The sequence below is a fragment of the Thalassophryne amazonica genome, chromosome 20 (genome assembly GCF_902500255.1).
Source record: "Thalassophryne amazonica chromosome 20, fThaAma1.1, whole genome shotgun sequence".
Lineage (NCBI taxonomy): Eukaryota > Metazoa > Chordata > Actinopteri > Batrachoidiformes > Batrachoididae > Thalassophryne > Thalassophryne amazonica.
Window position 1 is genome coordinate 8,961,177 of NC_047122.1, and position 25,211 is coordinate 8,986,387.

At 46.4% G+C, this 25,211-nt stretch overlaps 1 protein-coding gene across 1 annotated transcript in view; it reads right to left on the bottom strand.

The window, feature by feature from the left end:
* The window catches only part of LOC117502369 (collagen alpha-1(XXVIII) chain-like), a 100,318-nt gene that overhangs the window by 72,258 nt on the left and 2,849 nt on the right, over nt 1-25,211 (bottom strand). Inside the window, exon 2 of the mRNA XM_034161402.1 lies at nt 7,235-7,303. The gene's annotated coding sequence lies outside the window, so the exon portion shown is untranslated. The remainder of the gene's footprint in view (nt 1-7,234; nt 7,304-25,211) is intronic.

Below are 25,211 nucleotides of genomic sequence, written 5' to 3' on the forward strand. Positions count from 1 at the left end.
ATGCTAGAATAGAATTTAAAATTCTTCTTCTTACTTATAAGGTTTTGAATAATCAGGACCATCTTATCTTAGGGACCTCGTAGTACCATATTACCCCATTAGAGCGCTTCGCTCTCAGACTGCGGGCTTACTTGTAGTTCCTAGGGTTTGTAAGAGTAGAATGGGAGGCAGAGCCTTCAGCTTTCAGGCTCCTCTCCTGTGGAACCAGCTCCCAATTCAGATCAGGGAGACAGATACCCTCTCTACTTTTAAGATTAGGCTTAAAACTTTCCTTTTCGCTAAGGCTTATAGTTAGGGCTGGATCGGGTGACCCTGGACCATCCCTTGGTTATGTTGCTTTAGACGTAGACTGTGGGGGGGTTCCCATGATGCACTGTTTCTTTCTCTTTTTGCTCCGTATGCATCACTCTGCATTTAATCATTAGTGATCGATCTCTTTTTCCTGGTTCTTTCCCTCAGCCCCAACCAGTCTCAGCAGAAGACTGCCCCTCCCTGAGCCTGGTTCTGCTGGAGGTTTCTTCCTGTTAAAAGGGAGTTTTTCCTTCCCACTGTGGCCAAGTGCTTGCTCATAGGGGGTCGTTTTGACCGTTGGGGTTTTTCATGATTGTTGTATGGCCTTGCCTTGCAATGTGGAGCGCCTTGGGGCAACTGTTTGTTGTGATTTGGCGCTATATAAGAAACAAGTTGATTGATTGATGCCGTCCGAATATGTAGACTGTGATCAGATGATGGAAAAACTGCACATAGACCGGCGTCAGATGTGCCTACCATCTGGATGGCTCCAAGAGTGTTTTGAACATGTGTAACACACTCAGGACAGCCGAGCAAATGGGACCAAATATGTAGATGCTCACAGACTGCCATTCGTTGGTCTTCAAACCGCACCTCAATGCTTCCCAACTGTGGCCACCCAAGGTCACCCAACTTCAAAAGTCATTTCACCAATCGAAAGGGACCTGAAGGAGATCTTGAGGAGATGAAGAAGAGTTGCTGGCGTTGTGTGTTCACCGCTCGTCTGATTTTCTCCAGTTTTCTCATGTATAATTCGGTTTTTAGTGGCTTGAGTGTAATTTTTATTTTGGATATGTACTTAACGTGATTTTTGGTCCTTCAGTGTGCATTTTTAGTTATCTTTGATTGTTTATTGCCTGCTTTGTGCTGTGCGACACCGCATTTCACTCCCTCGGCTGGTGTGATCCTAAGCTACTCTGCAGCTGAGCTACGAAGCTTGAACAACAATAATGTCCCTCCCGGAGAAAGTTTGTGTTCCATCGAACTGGGTCATCTGTGCCGGTCATCTGGTCAGCTGAGCGCATCGGTGCTCGGCGCCCACATCATCAGAGCGCTGCAGCTTCTGGGAATTGTAGTCCTGATGTGACGACAGCGGTTCCTGACACTCTCCGGGTGCTGAATGGAAAACGTGGAGTGGATTTTAAGATACTCAGGCCTATTCAAAGATGTCAGTCTGTCAAACCGACAGAAGTCTTCAGTTTGGGTCTTATTAACATCAGATCTTTGTCCTCAAAATCCCTGTTGATTAACGATCTAATTATGGATCATCATTTGGACATGATTGGGTTATGTGAAACCTGGCTCAAACCCACAGCTGTTCTTCCTCTGAATGAGGCCTGCCCACCAGGGTACACATTCAGTCACATGTCTTGTTGTGCGAAGCAAGGCGGGGGTGTTGCTTTTACCTATAAATCCAAGTTTACCTTCTTGACTGTCGGGGGGCATAAATATAATTCGTTTGAGCATCTGAGTCTCCGCTCTGCCCATGATGCTACATATTGTCAGGGTCAGAAGTATGGAAATCAGTCATGCCATGTTGTCACTGTTTATAGGCCTCCTGGCCCATATTCTGAATTTTTAGATGAATTTGGTGTATTCATCTCTAGCCTGTCAGCTAGTGTGGACAACATTTTGATTATTGGTGATTTTAATATTCACATAAATAAGCTCTCTGATCCCCTTTGCAAGTCATTTATGGAACTTGTGGATGCGCTGGGATTCCAGCAATGTATTCAGGATTCAACACATACTAGTGGAAATACCCTTGATCTGGTACTGACACGTGGCCTTGCTGTCACAAACATTGACATTTTGCCTCTTGCCTCGGTGATCTCTGACCACTTATTTGTTAGGTGTGCATTTATGTTGCCGCGCCTAGTGGATCGAAAGCCTTGTCTTTCTTTGCGGCGACGCATTACTCCTTCAATTATGATAGAACTCGAAGCCAGACTGCCTGAAATTTTGGCCTCGGGGTTAGAGAATATTCAATCAGTAGACAGTCTTGCGGATGGCTTGAACTCAGCGCTCAAGGCCACACTGGACAAGGTTGCGCCTCCTCTCTTGAGGACATGCCTTCCCAAGGCATACTCACCTTGGTTTAATGGTTACCTGTGTGACCTTAGGCAGAAGGCTCGAGGTTTTGAACGGAAATGGCGTAGTTCTAAGTTAGAGGTGTTCCATCTTGCATGGCGAGATGCTGTCTTGGATTATAAGCAGGCACTACTGGCTACAAAGCGTGCCTATTATTCTGATTTGATTAATAAAAATAAGCATAATTCCAAGTTTTTGTTTGAAACTGTAGCACTTCTTATTCATGGACAGCCACCTGTTATTCACTGTCCTTTCTCAGCACAGGACTTCTTGGATTACTTCGAGAAGAAAATTGAGGATATTAGGTTGAGTATATCTCAGCAGGCTTTGGCCCAACCACTGCATACTGCTGTGGAGGTGGATGCGCCCACTGAGGTGGTATTCAGATTTACAGATTTTGATGGTATCTCGCTAGGCGCACTGACGAAGCTCGTGACATCTACTAAAAGCACAACGTGTTTAATTGATCCTATACCAACAAAACTGTTTAAGGACCTGTGGCCCATTCTTGGACCAACTGTGCTGGAAATGATAAATCTCTCATTTACTTCTGGATCTGTTCCTAAGTGTTCTAAGTCTGCAGTGATCAAACCATTACTTAAAAAATCTAATCTCGACCCTAGTGTATTGAAGAATTATAGACCGATATCAAATCTATCATTTTGTTCTAAAATCCTGGAAAAAGTGGTCTCGCGACAGCTCATGGACTACCTCACTGAGAATAATCTTTTTGAGCCACTGCAGTCTGCTTTTAGAAAATTTCACTCCACAGAGACAGCACTTACTAAAGTAGTGAATGACCTTTTGCGAGCAATGGACTCGGATATCACTACGGTCCTGGTGCTGCTGGATCTTAGTGCTGCATTTGACACTGTGGATTACCATATTCTACTCAATAGGCTGGAGAATCACTTTGGGATTACTGGAACTGCTCTTGCATGGTTGACGTCGTACCTGTCCAGTCGTTCCTACTGTGTATTGTGTAATGGAACCTCCTCCGATCGTAGAGACATGAAGTTTGGGGTTCCTCAGGGATCCATTTTGGGCCCCTTGCTTTTTTCTCTTTATGTAGCACCCCTCGGGAATATATTGCGGCGTTATGGGATTCCCTTTCATTGCTATGCTGATGACACTCAATTGTATATGCCAATAACTGCTGGTAATCTTATTCACATAAAATCCTTGGAAGATTGTCTTGCATCAGTAAGAAGTTGGATGTCTAGTAACTTCCTACTTTTAAATTCTGATAAGACTAAAGTTATGGTTTTTGGTCCAGTGAGATATCGGCATCAATTTGATCAGCTACCATTTAGCTTAGGTCCGTGTGTTATACATCATACGGATAAAGTGAGGAACCTTGGAGTAATTTTTGATCCTGCATTGTCCTTTGATCTCCACATTAGAGACATTACAAGGACTGCCTTCTTCCATTTGCGAAATATAGCGAGGATTCGTCCTATTCTGTCTATGGCTGATGCTGAGACTTTGATTCATGCGTTTGTCTCTTCTAGATTGGACTATTGTAATGCTCTATTCTCTGGCTTACCGCAGTCCAGGATCAGGGGTCTTCAATTGGTTCAGAATGCTGCTGCCAGACTTTTGACACGGAGCAGAAAGTTTGACCACATTATGCCAATCTTGGCGTCCCTGCACTGGCTTCCTGTTTCTGCAAGATCGGATTTTAAAGTACTGATTTTAGTTTATAAAAATGTTCATGGACTTGCACCTCCCTATCTGGCTGACTTGATAAGCCCCTATGTACCAGCTCGGGCCCTGCGTTCTCAGGGTGCAGGACTTCTCTGTTTTCCCCTGGGTGAATAAAAAGTCTGCCGGTCACAGAGCTTTTTCCTATCGTGCCCCATCTCTGTGGAACAATCTGCCGGCACACATTCGGCAGTCGGACACTGTGGAGACCTTTAAATCACATTTAAAGACTCATTTATTTTCCCTGTTTTATCATTAGTGTTATGATGTGTTTTTAATCTTGTATTCTTTTACTGCTGTCTTTCTTTTATGGTTGTTTTTATTGTGTTTTAAATTTTTAATTGTTTTTTATGTTGTGAAGCGCCTTGGGACGATTTTGTCGTGAATTGGCACTATATAAATTAATAAATTTGAAATTTGAAATTTGGCCGGATGTGCCATTCTGATGCCATTCGGCCTCAATCGGCGTATGTGTGATGGGGGTATAAGAAGTTTGTCAGCGCCAGATGATGAAAAACAGCTCTACACCATGATGTTCTCACCTCCAAATTTCACTGTTGGTGTGGTATTTTTTGGGTGACATTCATGGTGTGTATTATGGCAGCCAAAGAGTTTAAATTTGGTCTCTTTTGACCAGACTATATTCTCCCAGTATTACACAGGCTTGTCTAAATGTTGTGCAGCAAACTTTGAACAAGCTTCCTTCAACATGCTTCTTCTTCAGCAATGGTGAGCATCTATACAGGCCATCATGGTTGTGCACATTACTTATTGTTACCTCTGCCAAGGAGGTTATGTTTTCGGTCGCGTTTGTTTGTCTGTCTGTCTGTTTGTCAGCAGGATAACACAAAAAGTTTTGAATGGATTTTGATGAAATTTTGTGGAGTGGTTGGAAATGACAAGAGGAACAAGTGATTAAATTTTCGTGGTGATCCGGATCACGATCCGGATCCAGGATAGGGGGAATTTTGACATTCTAGTTTCTAACTCCACAAAAACAAGGCAGAAAGGCTTGAAAAAAATTAGGGTGTAACATAGTCAAATGTTCTATCAAACAACAAAGTTTGGTGATGATTGGATCTGGATTGTGGATCTCGTGATCCACAATATGCAAAAATATAGGGAAAATAGAAAATGTGTCAGTGTGAGGTGACAAATGAAGCTAGAGATGCACAACTAACACCAAATTGTAGCTGAATCTGTACTCATTCAGTAAGGTGTCATCAGATTTGATGTAGCTTCAAATGTTATGAAGCTAGATCCAGAAGAAAACCGCCATTACCGAAAAATTGTTTTTATACAATAACATTTGTTTTCAAATTGTAATATTTCTTAAATTTATTTTTGTTGAAATTTTGTGGAGTGGTTGGAAAGGACAAGAGGAACAAGTGATTAAATTTTAGTGGTGATCTAGATCACGATCCGGATCACGATGCTAATGTGTTAGCATGTCTATGGCATTTTCAATGTTAAAAGTTAGCATTAAGCAGTGGCAGCTGTCATCACGTTCGGGTGCATTTGTTTTCAAATTGTAATATTTCTTAAATTTATTTTTGTTTATATATTAATAATGTAATGATTATTATATGCAATTTTAGAGAAAGAAATAGATCACTGTGCCAAGGAGGGAATCTCTTTAGGGTCAGTGACCCTATGGCTTGTTTTCAAATTGTAATATTTCTTAAATTTATTTTTTGTTTATATATTAATAATCTAATGATTATTATATACAATTTTACTGTGATGCCAAGCGCTAAGGATACATGCTATCCAGTCACAGCAGATGAAAGTTTTTTTTATTACTGACATCGTTAGACTTTTTTAGGTTCAGTGATTCCACGGCGTGTAGATGTTATGGCGTCAGTGACCCCATGGCCTTGGCGGAGGTTTGCACTCTCTGAGTGCTTCTAGTTTTCTTTGAAACAGTTGCACTTGCTGAGTCCAGTTCTTTTTGAAGCTCTTCATGAATTGTCCTTGGCTCTTGGACAACTTTTCTGATAAATTACTTTCAGTCCTTTCTCAGAAATCTTGTGTGGAGCACTTGGTCATGGTGAAATGATTGATGTTCTTTCCACTTTCAGATTATGGCCCCACAGTGCTCACTGGAATATTCAGAAGTTTATAAAGCCTTCTGTAACCAGTGCCATCAGTATGTTTTGCAACAGTGAGGTTGCAAAGATCTTGAGAGAACTCTTTGCTTTTCCCATCATCAGATATTTCTTGTGTGACACCTTGGTAAAGAGAAACCTTTTTATAGGCCATCAGTTGGGACTGAACCAGCTGATATTAATTGGCACTGGCAAGGGGCAGGACTGATTTCTAATTACTGATAGATTTCAGCTGGTGTCTTGGCTTCCCATGTCTTTTTGCACCTGTGTCATTTCACATTATTACACGTAACTTCTGTACTTATTTGTTTTGGTTCCTTTGTATGTGTGAATTACTTGGGTTGTTACCATCATCTGGTGAAAATTTCATATCAATAGCGCCTTTAGAAATATATTTACTGGGAAAAATGGTGACATGCTCAATACTTATTTTAAACGCTGTGTATCCTGGAAAGCCCATTAGTGATGTCATGCATGGGCTCTTTGAAGAGCATAGTTGAAGCTTAATGGGTTAGCTCCATTTGTTGTCATCTAGACTGCTTAATTCTGCCTAACTCCTGGCCAACCCATAAGTGGGTAAAGAGGAGGAGTGTGGGCAAGACTGATGTGACCTGGGTGGAACACCATTTGTTGAGCTTGTGTTAATAAATTACCAAAACGTGCATATTACTGCTAATAGTGCTAAAATACAAATTGAACAACACTAAAATTTCACTCAAAGTAAAGACTGGAGCACATCAATCTTACATCAATTGTTAGTACAATTAACTGCACAGTAACCCATATTAACTAAGATATTTGTATTAAAATGCTCAGAAAAAAAAACAAGCATGGTCAAGTCCACAGCATCTCACTGACTTTGCTAGTGGAGCCCTGAACCTGCTGGCACAGTAGGTGTTATTCAAAGTGACCACATCCTGAATTGAGATGGATGCACTGACAGAACATGTACTACCCTTTTGGCTGGTGGAGGGGCCATCGTGTTTAGCACAAGTTTTAAGCTCTTAATAATTAGCACCACTGAGCAAAGTCCTACTTACCTTTGGTCCTGGTTCACCAACTCCCCTCTCTCCCTGAGGACCAGGCTCTCCGGGGTAACCCTGTTCACCCTGGGAAGCAACAGAAATCACAGACAAGGTAATGCATAAAGACCAACACACGAAAGAGTGCTTTAGATGTTGCACAGCTGGTGTCAGCTCCTTGGTATAGTTTAAGATTATATGAACTTGAAGAATAAAAATTGTCACAACACCTAAAAAAAGGAGAAAGCAAAAGGGCTGAAGCCTTGATCATTTCTGCTATGCTTCTGTTCTTCAGGCTCGCTCAAGCTTGACCTCATTTCAAAACTCGCTGTACTCTCGACTGAAAAGTGCATGTAGTCAGGATGAAGTATGAAAGAAATGAGAGAACCATCAACCATTTCCAGACATCGCTGAGTCTTTTACAGAACTCGTGCACCGAGCCTGAGAGCGCTCTTTAAACTAAAGATGATCACAAAACACTTTCCAGTGGAATACAGATTTAATCTAAAGGAATTACTATTCAATGATGATTCACTCATCTGAATTAAATCTGAACATGTTCCTGTTTTACATTCCAAACATCTGTTTGTGGCACTGACCCCTCTGACATCAAGAAGCCTGTTTGTTTATATAGTGATATTCTGAGACAGGTAATCAAAAGCACACTACAACAATGCCTCAAACTCATCCGCTGGTCTTGAGCTGCATTTTAAGGCCCCTTCACACATAACATGAATCAGGCAGAATCAGGCTGTAACAGGCCAACACAGGTCAAATGGATGAAACTCAAAAAATTCCAGTTGCAGTCGGAAGGGACAGACTGTCAGACAGCTGTGTACAGATACCATAGTGACAGTTTTGTGCACGATCGTGTGCACGCGCAAGAAAACAATGTGACCATGGGGAGAGGTGCGATGCCGCATTGCACTCTCACAGCGCTGGAAGCAATTAAATGTTGTACAAATGTTCAGAAATCAAAGAAAATGTGTAAGGACCAAATAATGAGAGGCTGCAGAACATTATGAGAACAATGAAGGTACTGTTGAAATGTAACTGGTTACTGTTACTGTTACTGGTTATGATGTTTAAATGATGCTTGATGATTTGACGCTGGGATGGCGTCTGTGTTGGAACTGAGGAAACAAATGGATTTCTTTTTGTCTGTTAAAATATCTAATTCCTGTTATGAAGAGCAGAGAATATAAGAATTATCGTCTTTCTGTTCATCTTTGATCATGAACCATGTCCATGGACGTAAATAAGGAATTAATGGAATGACATGAATGATATGAAATAAAATGAAATCCAAACATGCCTCTCTCCCTTGCACATGCAGTGACTGGAGGTCAGGCCAACAAAATTCATGGCGGCCGTAGTACACCTGCCTGGTGCAGCTCTAAATCAAAATCAAATCAATTTTATTTATATAGCGCCAAATCACAACAGTCGCCCCAAGGCGCTTTATATTGTAAGGCAAAAGCCATACAATAATTACAGAAAAACCCCAACGGTCAAAACGACCCCCTATGAGCAAGCACTTGGCGAGAGTGGAAAGGAAAACTCCCTTTTAACAGGGAGAAACCTCCAGCAGAACCAGGCTCAGGGAGGGGCAGTCTTCTGCTGGGACTGGTTGGGGATGAGGGGAGAGAATCAGGAAAAAGACATGCTGTGGAAGAGAACAGAGATCAATCACTTATTATTAAAAGCAGAGTGGTGCATACAGAGCAAAAAGAGGTGAATAAAAAGAAACACTGGGTGCATCATGGGAAACCCCCCAGCAGTCTAAGTCTATAGCAGCATAACTAAGGGATGGTTCAGGGTTGTTGGGAAGGTGTCGTGACACGGACCCACAACAGGGGGCGTTAATGAACGGACAAGCCAAAAAAGTAACAATTTAATGTTATGAATCGCACAACGAAATACAGACAATAACAATATTGTGGATTGTCAATTATACACAAGGTGACGTGTGGGCAGGCTCGAAGATAGAAGACGTCTGGCGAGAGAAGAGCCGGATCCCACACAGCTTCCACCACCAACGGATCTGAAGAACACCGGAGCCACCAAGCCCTGCGCCCCAGGTGGCCACTGTCTTCAGCTGTCAGACCCGGTACTGCTGGCAGAAACAGAAACAGTTAGTGGTGGGTGTGTGAATACACACCCAGCAGTCTTACGGTGTTTGATTCCTCCAGGAGGGAAAACCTCCACCTCCAATCACACACTCGTGCAGCTCCTGTCTAACCACTTATCTGGTTGGGGTGTGAAGCGAAGCTGTCGCTGATCACACCAAATGCCAATCCCATAGATAAGGCACACACCACAGGAAAACGGCTGCAAAAGAAGTTCAGACTATTACTCAATGTTTTGTTCAGCAGAGAAAATTACCTGAATGGTAGCTGATTTCTCGGTGGGGAGGTGGAGTTGCAGTCCGGCTTTTATGGAGGATGAAGTTGATGAGTGACAGCTGGTGTTGATGATGTGTGACAGCTGTCACTCCAGTAGTTCCGACGCCATCTCGTGCTTGAAGCCCGCACTCCAAGCAGGGCGCCATCTGATGGTGGTGGGCCAGCAGTACCTCCTCTTCAGCGGCCCACACAACAGGACCCCCCCCCTCAACGGGCACCTCCTGGCGCCCGACCTGGCTTGTCTGGGTGACGATTGTAGAAATCGGCCAGGAGGGCCGGGTCCAGCATGAAGCTCCTCTTCACCCAGGAGCGTTCTTCGGGTCCATACCCCTCCCAGTCTACCAGATACTGGAACCCCCGACCCTTACGACGGACGTCCAGGAGCTGACGCACGGTCCATGCCGGCTCCCCGTCGATGATCTGGGCAGGAGGTGGTGCAGGTCCAGGGGTGCAGAGTGGTGAGGTGTGATGGGGTTTGAGACGTGACACGTGGAAAACCGGGTGGATCCGCAGTGAAGCTGGCAGCTTTAGCTTCACTGCGGCCGGACTGAGGACCGTGAAGATGGGAAATGGTCCAATAAACCGGTCCTTGAGTTTCTGTGACTCCACTTGCAGCGGGATGTCCTTGGTCGATAACCACACCTCCTGCCTGGGCTGGTATGCAGGGGCCGGGGAACGCCGGCGGTCTGCATGGGCCTTGGCCCTCGTCCGGGCCTTCAACAGGGCAGAACGGGCGGTCCGCCACACCCGGCGGCACCTCCTGAGGTGGGCCTGGACCAAGGGGACACCGACCTCTCCCTCCACAAGCGGGAACAATGGGGGCTGGTACCCCAAACACACCTCAAATGGGGAGAGGCCGGTGGCAGACGACACTTGGCTGTTGTGGGCGTACTCGATCCAGGCCAGACGGGCGCTCAAGGCCATCGGGTGCGCGGAGGTTACGCAGCAGAGGGCCTGCTCCAGCTCCTGGTTAGCCCGCTCTGCCTGTCCGTTTGTCTGAGGGTGATACCCGGACGAGAGACTCACGGTGGCCCCCAGTTCCCTGCAGAAGCTCCTCCAAACCTGGGAGGAGAACTGAGGACCACGATCCGAGACGATGTCCGCTGGTATCCCATGCAGACGCACGATGTGGTGGACCAGGAGGTCTGCTGTCTCCTGGGCTGTAGGGAGCTTCGGGAGGGCCACGAAGTGGGCCACCTTGGAGAACCAGTCCACTATCGTGAGGATGGTGGTGTTGCCCTGGGATGGCGGGAGGCCCGTAACAAAGTCCAGGCCGATGTGGGACCAGGGGCAGTGAGGCACTGGTAGGGGCTGGAGGAGTCCCAAAGTCCTCTTGTGGTCGGCCTTGCCCCTGGCACAGGTGGTACAGGCCTGGATGTAGTCCCGGACGTCGGCCTCCATAGATGCCCACCAGAAGCGCTGCTGGACCACTGCCATGGTTCTGCGCACCCCAGGATGACAGGAGAGCTTGGAACCATGACAGAAGTCCAAAACTGCAGCTCTGGCCTCTGGTGGGACGTACAGTTTGTTCCTCGGGCCGGTCCCCGGGTCCGGGTTCCGTGTCTGGACCTCCCGGACGGTCTTCTCCACGTCCCAGGTGAGGGTGGCCACGACAGTGGACTCGGGGATGATGGTCTCTGTTGGGTCCGACAACTCGGCCTTGGCTTCCTCTTCGTGCACCCGGGACAGGGCATCCGATTGTTGGTTCTTGGTCCCGGGGTGGTATGTAATCTGGAAGTCAAAGCGCCCGAAGAACAGTGACCAGCGGGCTTGCCTGGGGTTCAGCCGCTTGGCGGTCCGGATGTACTCCAGGTTCCGATGGTCCGTGAAAACCGTGAAGGGCACCGTCGCTCCCTCCAACAGGTGTCTCCACTCTTCAAGAGCCTCCTTCACCACCAGGAGTTCCCGATTGCCGACATCATAATTCCTCTCAGCCGGGGTCAACCTGCGGGAAAAATAGGCACAAGGGTGGAGAACCTTATCGGACTCCCTGCTCTGGGACAGCACGGCTCCTATCCCTGAGTCAGAGGCATCCACTTCCACTGTGAACTGGCGATTAGGATCAGGCTGCACCAGAACTGGTGCAGACAAGAACCGGCGTTTAAACTCCCTAAACGCGGCTTCGCACCGATCCGACCAGGTGAAGGGGACCTTAGTGGAGGTCAGGGCTGTCAGGGGGCTAACAACCTCTGTATATGACTGCTAGAGCCACAGAAAAAACACTCCCCGCGGGCCAGCCTCCTTTGTCTGTCATTTGGTTTCACTTTGGCCCTGCTCATTTCCATAGCTTCGTCAGCAGGGGGAGCTGTTGCCACATGGTGCCCTCTGGCTGTGGAACGTGGGGACGACGGCACCCTTTCGGACCCGGAAGGAAGAGGGACGGCTCGTGCCCGGTCACGCCCCCCACCCTGCTCCCAACGGTGTTCCTCTAAGCGGTTGTCTAAGCGTATAACCAGGTCGACAAGCCCATCAAAATCCCGCGGTTCCTCCTTAGCCAGCAGATGCTCCTTCAGGACCGGAGACAGTCCGTTTATGAAGGCGGCACGGAGTGCAACGGTATTCCAGCCGGACCTCGCAGCCGCGATGCGGAAGTCGACTGCATACTTGGCTGCACTCAGGCGCCCCTGTCTCATTGACAGTAGCACACTCGAAGCGGTCTCGCCTCTGTTGGGATGATCAAAAACCTGTTTGAACTCCCTTACAAAACCAGCGTATGACATTAGGAGCCATGAGTTCTGCTCCCAGAGCACCGTAGGCCAGGCGCGTGCCTCTCCTCGAAGCAGATTAATGACATAAGCCACCCGGCTAGCGTCTGACGCGTACATGACGGGACGCTGTGCAAAGACGAGCGAACACTGCATTAGGAAGTCCGTGCACATCTCGACACAACCTCCGTACGGCTCCGGAGGGCTTATGTATGCTTCAGGGGACGGTGGGGGGGGGGGGTCGTTGAACGACCAGTGAAACGTCTGTGTCTGACATGGGACCAGCAGGAGGAGGTGCTGCAGCAGCGCTTTGATCGTGCGCCTCCAGCCTGGCGGTGAGAGCCTCCATCCTCCGATTGAGAATAACGTTCTGCTCGGTTACTAAATCCAACCGAGCAGTGAAAGTGGTTATAATTTGCTGCAGCTCACCTAACACGCCTCCTGCTGACGCCTGTGCACCTCACTCTTCCATTGGCTGTTCAAGCTCTGGTTGACGCCCCTCGGGATCCATGACATTGGCCGAGAAATCCTGTTGGGAAGGTGTCATGACACGGACCCACAACAGGGGGCGTTAATGAACGGACAATGGATAAGCCAAAAAAGTAACAATTTAATGTTGTGAATCGCACAACGAAATACAGACAATAACAATATTGTGGATTGTCAATTATACACAAGGTGATGTGTGGGCAGGCTCGAAGATAGAAGACGTCTGGCGAGAGAAGAGCCGGATCCCACACAGCTTCCACCACCAACGGATCTGAAGAACACTGGAGCCGCCAAGCCCTGCGCCCCAGGTGGCCACTGTCTTCAGCAGTCAGACCCGGTACTGCTGGCAGAAACAGAAACAGTTAGTGGTGGGTGTGTGAATACACACCCAGCAGTCTTACGGTGTTTGATTCCTCCAGGAGGAAAAACCTCCACCTCCCATCACACACTCGTGCAGCTCCTGTCTAACCACTTATCTGGTTGGGGTGTGAAGCCAAGCAGTCGCTGATCACCCCAAACGCCAATCCCATAGATAAGGCACACACCACAGGAAAACGGCTGCAAAAGAAGTTCAGACTATTACTCAATGTTTTGTTCAGCAGAGAAAATTACCTGAATGGTAGCTGATTTCTCGGCGGGGAGGTGGAGTTGCAGTCTGGCTTTTATGGAGGATGAAGTTGATGAGTGACAGCTGGTGTTGATGATGTGTGACAGCTGTCACTCCAGTAGTTCCGACGCCCTCTCGTGCTTGAAGCCCGCACTCCAAGCAGGGCGCCATCTGGTGGTGGTGGGCCAGCAGTACCTCCTCTTAAACGGCCCACACAACAAGGGTCACCTGATCCAGCCCTAACTATAAGCTTTTTCAAAAAGGAAAGTTTTAAGCTTAATCTTAAAAGTAGAGAGGGTGTCTGTCTCCCTAATCCGAATTGGGAGATGGTTCCAGAGGAGAGGAGCCTGAAAGCTGAAGGCTCTGCCTCCCATTCTACTCTTACAAAGCCTAGGAACTACAAGTAAGCCTGCAGTCTGACAGCGAAGTGCTCTATTGGGGTGATATGGTACTATGAGGTCCCTAAGATAAGATGGGACCTGATTATTCAAAACCTTATAAGTAAGAAGAAGAATTTTACATTCTATTCTGGAATAAACAGAGAGCCAATGAAGAGAAGCCAATATGGGTGAAATATGCTCTCTCCTTCTAGTCCCTGTCAGTACTCTAGCTGCAGCATTTTGAATTAACTGAAGGCTTTTCAGGGAACATTTAGGACAACCTGATAATAATGAATTACAATAGTCCAGCCTAGAAGAAATAAATGCATGAATTAGCTTTTCAGCATCACTCTGAGACAAGACCTTTCTAATTTTAGAGATATTGCGCAAATGCAAAAAAGCAGTCCTACATATTTGCTTGATATGAGCATTGAAAGACATATCCTGATCAAAAATGACTCCAAGATTTCTCACAGTATTACTGGAGGTCAGGGTAATGCCATCCAGAGTAAGGATCTGGTTAGACACCATGTTTCTAAGATTTGTGGGGCCAAGTACAATAACTTCAGTTTTATCTGAATTTAAAAGCAGGAAATTAGAGGTCATCCATGTCTTTATGTCTGTAAGACAATCCTGCAGTTTAACTAATTGGTGTGTCCTCTGGCTTCATGGATAGATAAAGCTGGGTATCATCTGCATAACAATAAAAATTTAAGCAATGCTGTCTAATAATACTGCCTAACAGAAGCATGTATAAAGTGAACAAAATCGGTCCTAGCACAGAACCTTGTGGAACTCCATAATTAACCTTAGTCTGTGACAAAGACTCCCCATTTACACAAACAAATTGTAATCTATTAGATAAATATGATTCAAACCACTGCAGCGCAGTGCCTTTATACCTATGGCATGCTCTAACCTCTGTAATAAAATTTTATGGTCAACAGTATCAAAAGCTGCACTGAGGTCTAACAGGACAAGCACATAGATGAGTCCACTGTCTGAGGCCATAAGAAGATCATTTATAACCTTCACTAATGCTGTTTCTGTACTATGATGAATTCTGAAACCTGACTGAAACTCTTCAAATAGACCATTCCTCTGCAGATGATCAGTTAGCTGTTTTACAACTACCTTTTCAAGAATTTTTGAGAGAAAAGGAAGGTTGGAGATTGGCCTATAATTAGCTAAAATAGCTGGGTCAAGTGATGGCTTTTTAAGTAATGGTTTAATTACTGCCACCTTAAAAGCCTGTGGTACATAGCCAACTAATAAAGATAGATTGATCATATTTAAGATCGAAGCATTAATTAACGGTAGGACTTCCTTGAGCAGCCTGGTAGGAATGGGGTCTAATAGACATGTTGATGGTTTGGAGGAAGTGACTATTGAAAGTAACTCATATAGAACAATCAGAGAGAGAGTCTAACCAAATACCAGCATTACTGAAAGCAGTCGAACATAAAGATATGTCTTTGGGATGGTTATGAATAATTTTTTCTCTAATAGTTAAAATTTTATTTGCAAAGAAAGTCATGAAGTCATTACTAGTTAAAGTTAAAGGAATACTCGGCTCAATAAAGCTCTGACTCTTTGTCAGCCTGGCTACAGTGCTGAAAAGAAACCTGGGGTTGTTCTTATTTTCTTCAATTAGTGATGAAGAGTAAGATGTCCTAGCTTTATGGAGTGCTTTTTTATAGCGCAACAGACTCTTTTTCCAGGCTAAATGAAGATCTTCTAAATTAGTGAGACGCCATTTCCTCTCCAGCTTACGGGTTATCTGTTTTAAGCTGCGAGTTTGTGGGTTATACCATGGAGTCAGGCACTTCTGATTTAAGGCTCTCTTTTTCAGAGGAGGTACAGCATCCAAAGTTGTGCTCAATGAGGATGTAAAGCTATTGACGAGATAATCTATCTCACTCACAGAGTTTAGGTAGCTACTCTGCACTGTGTTGGTATATGGCATTGAAGAACATAACAAAGAAGGAATCATATCCTTAAACCTAGTTACAGTGCTTTCAGAAAGACTTCTACTGTAAAGAAACTTATTCCCCACTGCTGGGTAGTCCATTAAAGTAAATGTAAATGTTATTAAGAAATGATCAGACAAAAAGGGGTTTTCAGGGAATACTGTTAAGTCTTCAATTTCTATGCCATATGTCAGAACAAGATCTAAAGTGTGGCTAAGGTGGTGGGTGGGCTCATTTACATTTTGAGCGAAGCCAACTGAGTCTAATAATAGAATAAATGCAGTGTTGAGGCAGTCATTCTCAGCATCTATGTGGATGTTAAAATCACCCACTATAATTATCTTATCTGAGCTAAGCACTAAGTCAGACAACAGGTCTGAAAAATCACAAAGAAACTCACAGTAACGACCAGGTGGACGATAGATAATAAATAAAACTGGTTTTTGAGACTTCCAATTTGGATGGACAAGACTAAGAGTCAAGCTTTCAAATGAATTAAAGCTCTGTCTGGGTCTTTGATTAATTAATAAGCTGGAGTGGAAGATTGCTGCTACTCCTCCTCCTCGACCCCTGCATCGAGCATTTTGACAGTTATTGTGACTCGGGGGTGTTGACTCATTTAAACTAACATATTCATCCTGCTGTAACCAGGTTTCTGTAAGGCAGAATAAATCAATATGTTGATCAATTATTATATCATTTACTAACAGGGACTTAGAAGAGACAGACCTAATATTTAATAGACCACATTTAACTGTTTTAGTCTGTGGTGCAGTTGAAGGTGCTATATTATTTTTTCTTTTTGAATTTTTATGCTTAAATAGATTTTTGCTGGTTATTGGTGGTCTGGGAGCAGGCACCGTCTCTACAGGGATGGGGTATTGGGGGGATGGCAGGGGGAGAGAAGCTGCAGAGAGGTGTGTAAGACTACAACTCTGCTTCCTGGTCCCAACCCTGGATAGTCATGATTTGGAGGGTTTAATAAAATTGGCCAGATTTCTAGAGATGAGAGCTGCTCCAGCCAAAGTGGGATGGATGCCGTCTCTCCTAACAAGACCAGGTTTTCCCCAGAAGCTTTGCCAATTATCTATGAAGCCCAACTCATTTTTTAGACACCACTCAGACAGCCAGCAATTCAGGGAGAACATGCGGCTAAACATGTCACTCCCAGTCCGATTGGGGAGGGGCCCAGAGAAAACTACAGAGTCCGATATTGTTTTTGCAAAGTTACACACCGATTCAATATTAATTTTAGTGACCTCCAATTGGCGTAACTGGGTGTCATTACTGCTGACGTGAATTATAATCTTACCAAATTTACGCTTAGCCTTAGCCAGCAGTTTCAAATTTCCTTCAATGTCACCTGCTCTGGCCCCCGGAAGACATTTGACTATGGTTGCTGGTGTCGCTAACTTCACATTTCTCAAAACAGTCGCCAATAACCAGAGTTTGATCCTCGGCGGGTGTGTCGCCGAGTGGGGAAAAACGGTTAGAGATGTGAATGGGTTGGTGGTGTACAGGGGGCTTCTGTTTAGAACTATGCTTCTTCCTCACAGTCACCCAGCCGCCCTGCTTTCCCGGCTGCTCGGGATCTGCTGGGGGACAGCTAACGGTGGCTAAGCTACCTTGGTCCGCACCAACTACAGGGGCCTGGCTAGCTGTAGGATTTTCCAAGGTGCGGAGCTGAGTCTCCAATTCGCCCAGCCTGGCCTCTAAAGCTACGAACAAGCTACACTTATTACAAGTACCGTTACTGCTAAAGGAGGCCGAGGAATAACTAAACATTTCACACCCAGCACAGAAAAGTGCGGCAGAGACAGGAGAAGCCACCATGCTAAACCGGCTAAGAGCTAATAGCTGCGCTAAGCTAGCGGATTCCTAAAAACACACAAAGTGAAGAATGTGAAAATAATTTAGAGGTGATTCAGCAGAGAGGGTGCTTTAGTTAATGCACGTGAAGATTACACTGTGAAATAAATCGTTATCTAGTTATCTAGCTCAATCTAACTACGCAGATTAAACAGCTAACAGATACAGCAAAGCACCGCTGTGCTCCGGAACAGGAAGTGATACAATACCGCAGTGAGAGCCACTAACTGCATGGACGTCAGGCATCCACGGGCTCACATCATGAACACATCAGCCAGCCACATGGAGGTGACAGTGGCCATGTGGAGGTTGTGATCATGTGTCACATGGCATGAGGTGCAGGGTAGGGTTTTTATTTTTTCTCTGTTGTGGTGGTTGGGCACAATGCTGCCTGCAATTCCACCTCCCGAGGGTCATGCTGTATATGTCATGATGGGTGTTTGACAGCTCTCATATCCCGCTCAGCTGCATCTGGCAACGTGCCTGCCCTGTCACATGCATCTACTCGCCGTGGGCAGGCAGCATGCTGTGTGCACCTGCACTTCTTGCATTACAGCTGTGATGTCTGTGTTACAGTTAATGATGTCTCAATATTTTGTGTAACCCATGGGAGGGATTGAAATGTATGTGTTAAATGATGTCCATCATAGACATGACAGCCTGTCCATGTGTGCGCACCGCGCTGGACAGCGATTACACTGCACTCCAGCCGCTGTTCAAGCTTTTTGCCACCTCAATAATGTTGGATGGGGACACGACACACTCATATGTCATTCGGGGTGCTCGAGTCGTGGACACAACATGAGCTGTCCCCATCTCAAATGCACCTCGCTAGTGGTGTCCTGGGCACTACATTCATGCTGGCCATGCGAATGGGCCTGCATTTTCTAACTGCCCCATGACTACTGTTGGAAGTTCGTGGGCGGCACCTCGACTGTAGCCAAGTGTGGGCCAAATGGCCATTCAGCCACCATTCTCCCTCATTCAGTCACTGGTGTGAAGGCTGTCTCAATCATGACATTCGGCCAGGGTTTGACATGGCCGATCTTTTCGTGCAGCTCCTCGACTGCGGTTCGAATAGTCCGATCTGTGTACACATGCTGTACGAATGTTCCAATCACGGTTAGATGGCAGTATGACCTCATCTTCACTGCCATTTGATTGAGTTTCCAGCACAAGGCGACACAAATGTGGAGTGCGTGTGCTGTGGCCAAATGGTTGTGCCGACTGCTGTATGAGGCTTTCGAAGTAGGTCCAATTTTTCACGAGTGCCATTCGAATCCTCCTTTGTGCACCATTCAGCCTCATTCGTGTTATGTGTGAAGAGGCCTTTAGGCCCGTGCGGCTCTTTGATTACATACTGAAAATAGCAACACTGGTGTCCCAGGGTTTGCACTGACGGGTCATATTGTTTCCAACGCCAGGGTGATCATTGATCTCATACCCACACATAAACACAAACACACACAACCCCCAATGCAGCAGGTTATTGAATGCCTGGTTTTTACAATTCATAAAGTTTCAAAATAGTGGGATGCTGTGCATATGGATGCAAAATTCAATCTAAAAATGGATATAGAATGTATACATAGATTTTTTGCAGATACAGAAAAGAGAAAAATATGGGCAAATTGTTATGTGTCGGACGCAGCTCGGAGAACCGACCAGCGTTTGAAGGACCCAGTATGAAATAAGCAGAGCACGGTACAAAGGCTAACTGAATTTAATACATAACAGTGATAATAATAATAAAAGGTGCGGTCTGGCGTGGTGCGCTCCCAGCAGCGCTAACGGTCCGGAGCCAGAAGCTGTTTCGGACCCAAGGACCCCGCCGACACCCCCCAGGTGGCCGCAACAACCGAGTCTGTGAAAGAAGGAACCATTATGTAAGTCCACACTCTACACACAGAACACTTAAAGGTGTACAAACAGCAAACACTTCCTGGCTTGATTACTGATCAGCTTCCAACCTGCAGGCATGGAACATCCAGTTCACAAATCACCACCGCAGTGGAAGCTGATACATGACTAACATACAGCTCAATACAATAAGGTGTGAGGGACACCACATTTACTGACTGTATAACTGTTAGTCACAAAATCCAACGTACCTCAGGAAGTGTGCTGACGAGCGTGAGACCTCACCCTCTCCTCTTTCACAGACCGTGCATCAAACCTGGACATTCTCAGCGTCCGCTGCTGATGAGATGGCTCCCAAGACGACGATCTCACCCGTCTGGTCACAAGGTCGAGTCTCTGGCAAATGCACACTGTGCACTTCAGTCTTAAATGCCAACATACTCCAATCCCTCCGGATGCACCTCAGCTGTGAGTCCTGACGAGTCGCAGGTGATCAGGGTGAAGTCCTAACAGCCTCAGCAACACAGCCACTCAGTCCCAAATGCATGCCACCTGGGAGGAAACACAAAAGGCAAACAAACCGGCAGCCAGGCCCCCCCAGCCATACAACAGTACCCCACCCTCACGGGAAGCCTCCCGGCGACCACACACACCAGGCCCAGGAGAAACACCCCCCTCCAGGGACCATGGCTGGAAACCACGTCCGCGCTCGTCCTCCAACAGACTGCCCGAACTGGCTGCATATTTGCCCTTGGTTCTAACAGTCTTAGCACAGGTGTGGCCAGGAGTTCCTACACCTGTGCGGTCAGCCTTTAACCAAAACATGTGTGATTAGTCAAAAACAAAACAACCAAAACATCCCCCCCCCTCCCCAGGGGACCGTCCCATCAAACCCCAGGTAAGGGGAGAAAGGAAAAACAACCCACATGTAAACACAAACAAAAATGCCAAAAGACCCCCCCTCCTCCCCCCCAAACAACACGCAGGGACCAACACCCCCCAGAGGGCCACCCGCCAGCTCCAGGAGTAATAACCACGGCCGAGGTCCCTCTGGGATCCACCGTCACCCACGGGGACTACCAGCGCCCCCCAGAGGACCACTCGTCAACCCCAGGAGACGCCTCCCCACACGACCAATGGACCCAGCCCCGGCCGCCCACGGCTAGATGGACCCAACGCCTTTTCCCCCCCAGAGGACACCACAGTCAAACCCTGAGGGTGGAAACTGGGGGAGGAAAAACAAAACAAAAACCCCAAACCCCCCCCTCCCGGGTGCAGAGGCCACCTGGGAAACGCCCAGTACAACCTAACTGCACCCCTCCAGCAATGCCGACACAACGGCACCCCCGGCTGGAGTCAGAGGAGAAGAGAGGGCATAACAAAAAACAAAGAGAAAAAACAACCCAAATACCACCCCATCACCCCCCAGGGGACCGTTCCATCTAACCCCGGGGAGGGGGGAAACAAAAAGAAACAAAGAAAAAAAAAAAAAACAGACCAACACAGTTATTTGGGTCCCCGTCTTTCCTTTTTCTTTTTTTTTTGTGTAGCAAAGGCTGCAGGATCACACCCCCAGACAAACAGTGGACAACAAAAAACAAAAACCCACTCAAAAAACACCCACACAAAATGAACCAACACAAAACAAATCAGTGAGTTATACCGTCAAGCTCAACCACATGGAACACACCTGTTCCAACTCAAGAGCTTGACGGTACCGTGATTCAGTCACCACAAGGGGGAACCAGAGTGCTAAAAAATGAAAAACCCCCTTTGGTGACAAAAAACAAACGAGCTGCATCTTCGTGCGCAGCTGTGTGCAACACAATCAAAATGTGCTCAACTAAATAACGCCGGAGCTGAAACAACAGACGCAGTAGTTACCTTTTATCCGGGGAAACGGGGCTACGACTGTAGCACAGGAAGCCCAGCGACCCGTGCTAACAGAGCTCCGCCGTGCGCGTGAACCCATTACAAACGCACTCTTGCAGCTCCCGTTTAAACCTCTTATCCGGTCGGAGTGTGACGCGAAGCTGTCGCCAGTCACACTCCACCACGACCCACGGATAAGGCACAAACACAGGACACGGCTGCAAGAGAGCACAAATTAGTATCCAGCAATGGGTCTCAAACACGCACCTTCCGGGCGGAGAGCCCCGCAACTGATCCGGATAACCACTGAACGTCTGCTGCCGCCTTCCCGGCGCGTTACCGTCTCTGCTACCGCTGGGTCCGTGATGTTTGGCCAGAGACTACTGTTATGTGTCGGACGCAGCTCGGAGAACCGACCAGCGTTTGAAGGACCCAGTATGAAATAAGCAGAGCACGGTACAAAGGCTAACTGAATTTAATACATAACAGTGATAATAATAATAAAAGGTGCGGTCTGGCGTGGTGCGCTCCCAGCAGCGCTAACGGTCCGGAGCCAGAAGCTGTTTCGGACCCAAGGACCCCGCCGACACCCCCCAGGTGGCCGCAACAACCGAGTCTGTGAAAGAAGGAACCATTATGTAAGTCCACACTCTACACACAGAACACTTAAAGGTGTACAAACAGCAAACACTTCCTGGCTTGATTACTGATCAGCTTCCAACCTGCAGGCATGGAACATCCAGTTCACAAATCACCACCGCAGTGGAAGCTGATACATGACTAACATACAGCTCAATACAATAAGGTGTGAGGGACACCACATTTACTGACTGTATAACTGTTAGTCACAAAATCCAACGTACCTCAGGAAGTGTGCTGACGAGCGTGAGACCTCACCCTCTCCTCTTTCACAGACCGTGCATCAAACCTGGACATTCTCAGCGTCCGCTGCTGATGAGATGGCTCCCAAGACGACGATCTCACCCGTCTGGTCACAAGGTCGAGTCTCTGGCAAATGCACACTGTGCACTTCAGTCTTAAATGCCAACATACTCCAATCCCTCCGGATGCACCTCAGCTGTGAGTCCTGACGAGTCGCAGGTGATCAGGGTGAAGTCCTAACAGCCTCAGCAACACAGCCACTCAGTCCCAAATGCATGCCACCTGGGAGGAAACACAAAAGGCAAACAAACCGGCAGCCAGGCCCCCCCAGCCATACAACACAAATAATTTCTTCTTCGTTGTCTTCTTCTACTTTCAGCTGCTCCCGTTAGGGGGCGCTACAGCAGATCAAATGTTTTCATCTCTCCCTGTCCTCTGAATCCTCCTCTGTCACACCAAGGACCTGCTTGTCCTTCCTCAGTACATCCACAAGCCTCTACTTTGGCCTGCCTCTTCTCCTGCCTGGTGGCTCCATCCTTGGCTTCCTTATCCCTACATCCCCTGGGTCCCTACTTTGCACATGTCCAAACCATCTCAATCTCGCCTCTCTGACTTTGTCTCCAAACCTACCCACCTGAGCTGCTCCTCTGATATGTTCATTCCGAATCCTGTCCATTTTTGTCACTCCCAAAGAGAATCACGTCTTCACCTCTGCCACCTCCACCTCCTCCTGTCTTTTTGTCGTCTCGAAGCCGTAAAACATAGCTGGTCTCATTACTGTCTTGTAAACTTTCGCCTTCACTCTAACAGATATTCTTCAGTCAGAAATTACTCCTGCCACCTTTCTTCACCCTGCCTGCACTCTGTTCTTCCCCTCACTGCGCATCTCACTGCTGTCATGCTGTCCTTGTACATGTTCTGGACGGCCCTCACATACTTCCCTGTCACTCCAAACTTCCTCATACAATATCACAACTCTTCTCCTCACCCCATCATAACTTTTCTCTGAATCCACAAATGTACGTAAGTCCTTCTGGACTTCTCAAAACTTCTCCATCAGTATTCTGAGAGCAAAATAATGTTTGCTCTGTAGTGCTCTTTCTCTGCATAAAACCATATTGCTGTTCACAGATCTTCACCTGTTTTCAAAGCCAAGCTTCTATTAGGCTGATCGCCTTCATACCTCTGCAGTTAGTGCAGCTCTGCACATCACCTTTGTTACCTTAGTAACCAGCACACTTTGTCTCCACTCCTCAGGCATCCACTCTCTTTCCAAGATCTTATTTAAAAATCTGGTTAGACACCCCACTGCCATCTGTCCTAGACATTTCCATGCCTCCACTGAAATGTCATCTGGACCAATTCAGTAATTTATCGCACTTCTTGATTTATTCTCTCTACATCATCCAGCCTTCTCTCTCTCTCTCTCTCTCTCTCTCTCTCTCTCTCTCTCTCTCTCTCTCTCTCTCTCTCTCTCTCTCTCTCTCTCTCATTTTCTTCATTCATCAACTCCTCAAAATATTCCCTCCACCTTCTCAACACACTCTCCTCACTTGTCAGCTCATTACCATGTGCATCTTTTACCACCCTAATCTGCTGCACAACTTTTCCAGCTCTTTCCCTTTGTCTGGACAATCACTACAAGTCCTTTTCTCTTTCCTTATTATTCAACTACTTGTACCCAATATGCTTTTTCCTTAGCTTTTGCCACTCCTGATTTCACCTTATGCTACATCTCCTTGTACTTCTGTCTACTTTCTTTGCCTCTCCGACTATCCAATAATTGTTTGATAACCTCCTTCTCCTTATGCTTTCCTGGACATCTTTGTTCCACCAACTCTCCTTGTCTTTCTTCTGCTGTCCAGATGTCACACCCAGTACCTTCCTAGCTGTCTCCTTCACCACATCTGCAGTACTTTTCTAGTTGTCCCACACTGCTTCCCCTCCATCCAGTGCCTTCCTCACCTGCTCACTGAATCTCACACAACACTCTTCCTCTTTCAGCTTCCACCATCTGATCCTTTCTTGAGCTCCCACTGTTTTCTTCTTCTTTACCTCTAAAGTCATCCTACAAACCACCATCCTATGCTGTCTAGCTGCACTCTCTCCTGCCATGACCTTACAGTGTCCAGTATATTTTCACTTGTGTCTCCTACAAAGAATGTAGTCCACCTGTGTGTACCTTCTTCCACTCTTACATGTCACCCTGTGTACCAGTCTTATATGTCCACCTTTAATGAAATTTGTTATTCACCATAGCCATTTCCATCATTCTTGCAAAATAAACTACCGTCTGCCCTTCCACACTGCTGTCCTTGATACCATATCTAGCCATTACTTTCTCATAAACTCTGTTCCCTTGACCAACATGCCCACTGAAGTCCACTCCTATCACTACTATCTCATGCTTGGGCACACTCTACACCACCTCATCTAACTCAATCCAGAAACCTTATTTCTCCTTCATCCCAGAACCTACCTGTGGGGCATAAGCACTGATGATATTCATCATCACCTCTTCAGTTTCCAGCTTCACACTCATCATACTCTTCCTTTAAAATGATCCCAACACAATTTCTCTTCCTATCCGCACCATGATACAACAACTTGACCTCACCACCTATGCTCCTGCTCTTACTTCCCTTCCACTTGGTCTTTTGCACACACACAATATGTCTACCTGTCTCCTTTCCATCATATCAGCCAGATCTCTTCCTTAACTAGTCATACTGTCAGCATTCAAAGTGCCAACTCTCACTTCTACCCTTCAGTGTATATATATATATATATATATACACTCAACAAAAATATAAACGCAACACTTTTGGTTTTGCTCCCATTTTGTATGAGATGAACTCAAAGATCTAAAACCTTTTCCACATACACAATATCACCATTTCCCTCAAATATTGTTCACAAACCAGTCTAAATCTGTGATAGTGAGCACTTCTCCTTT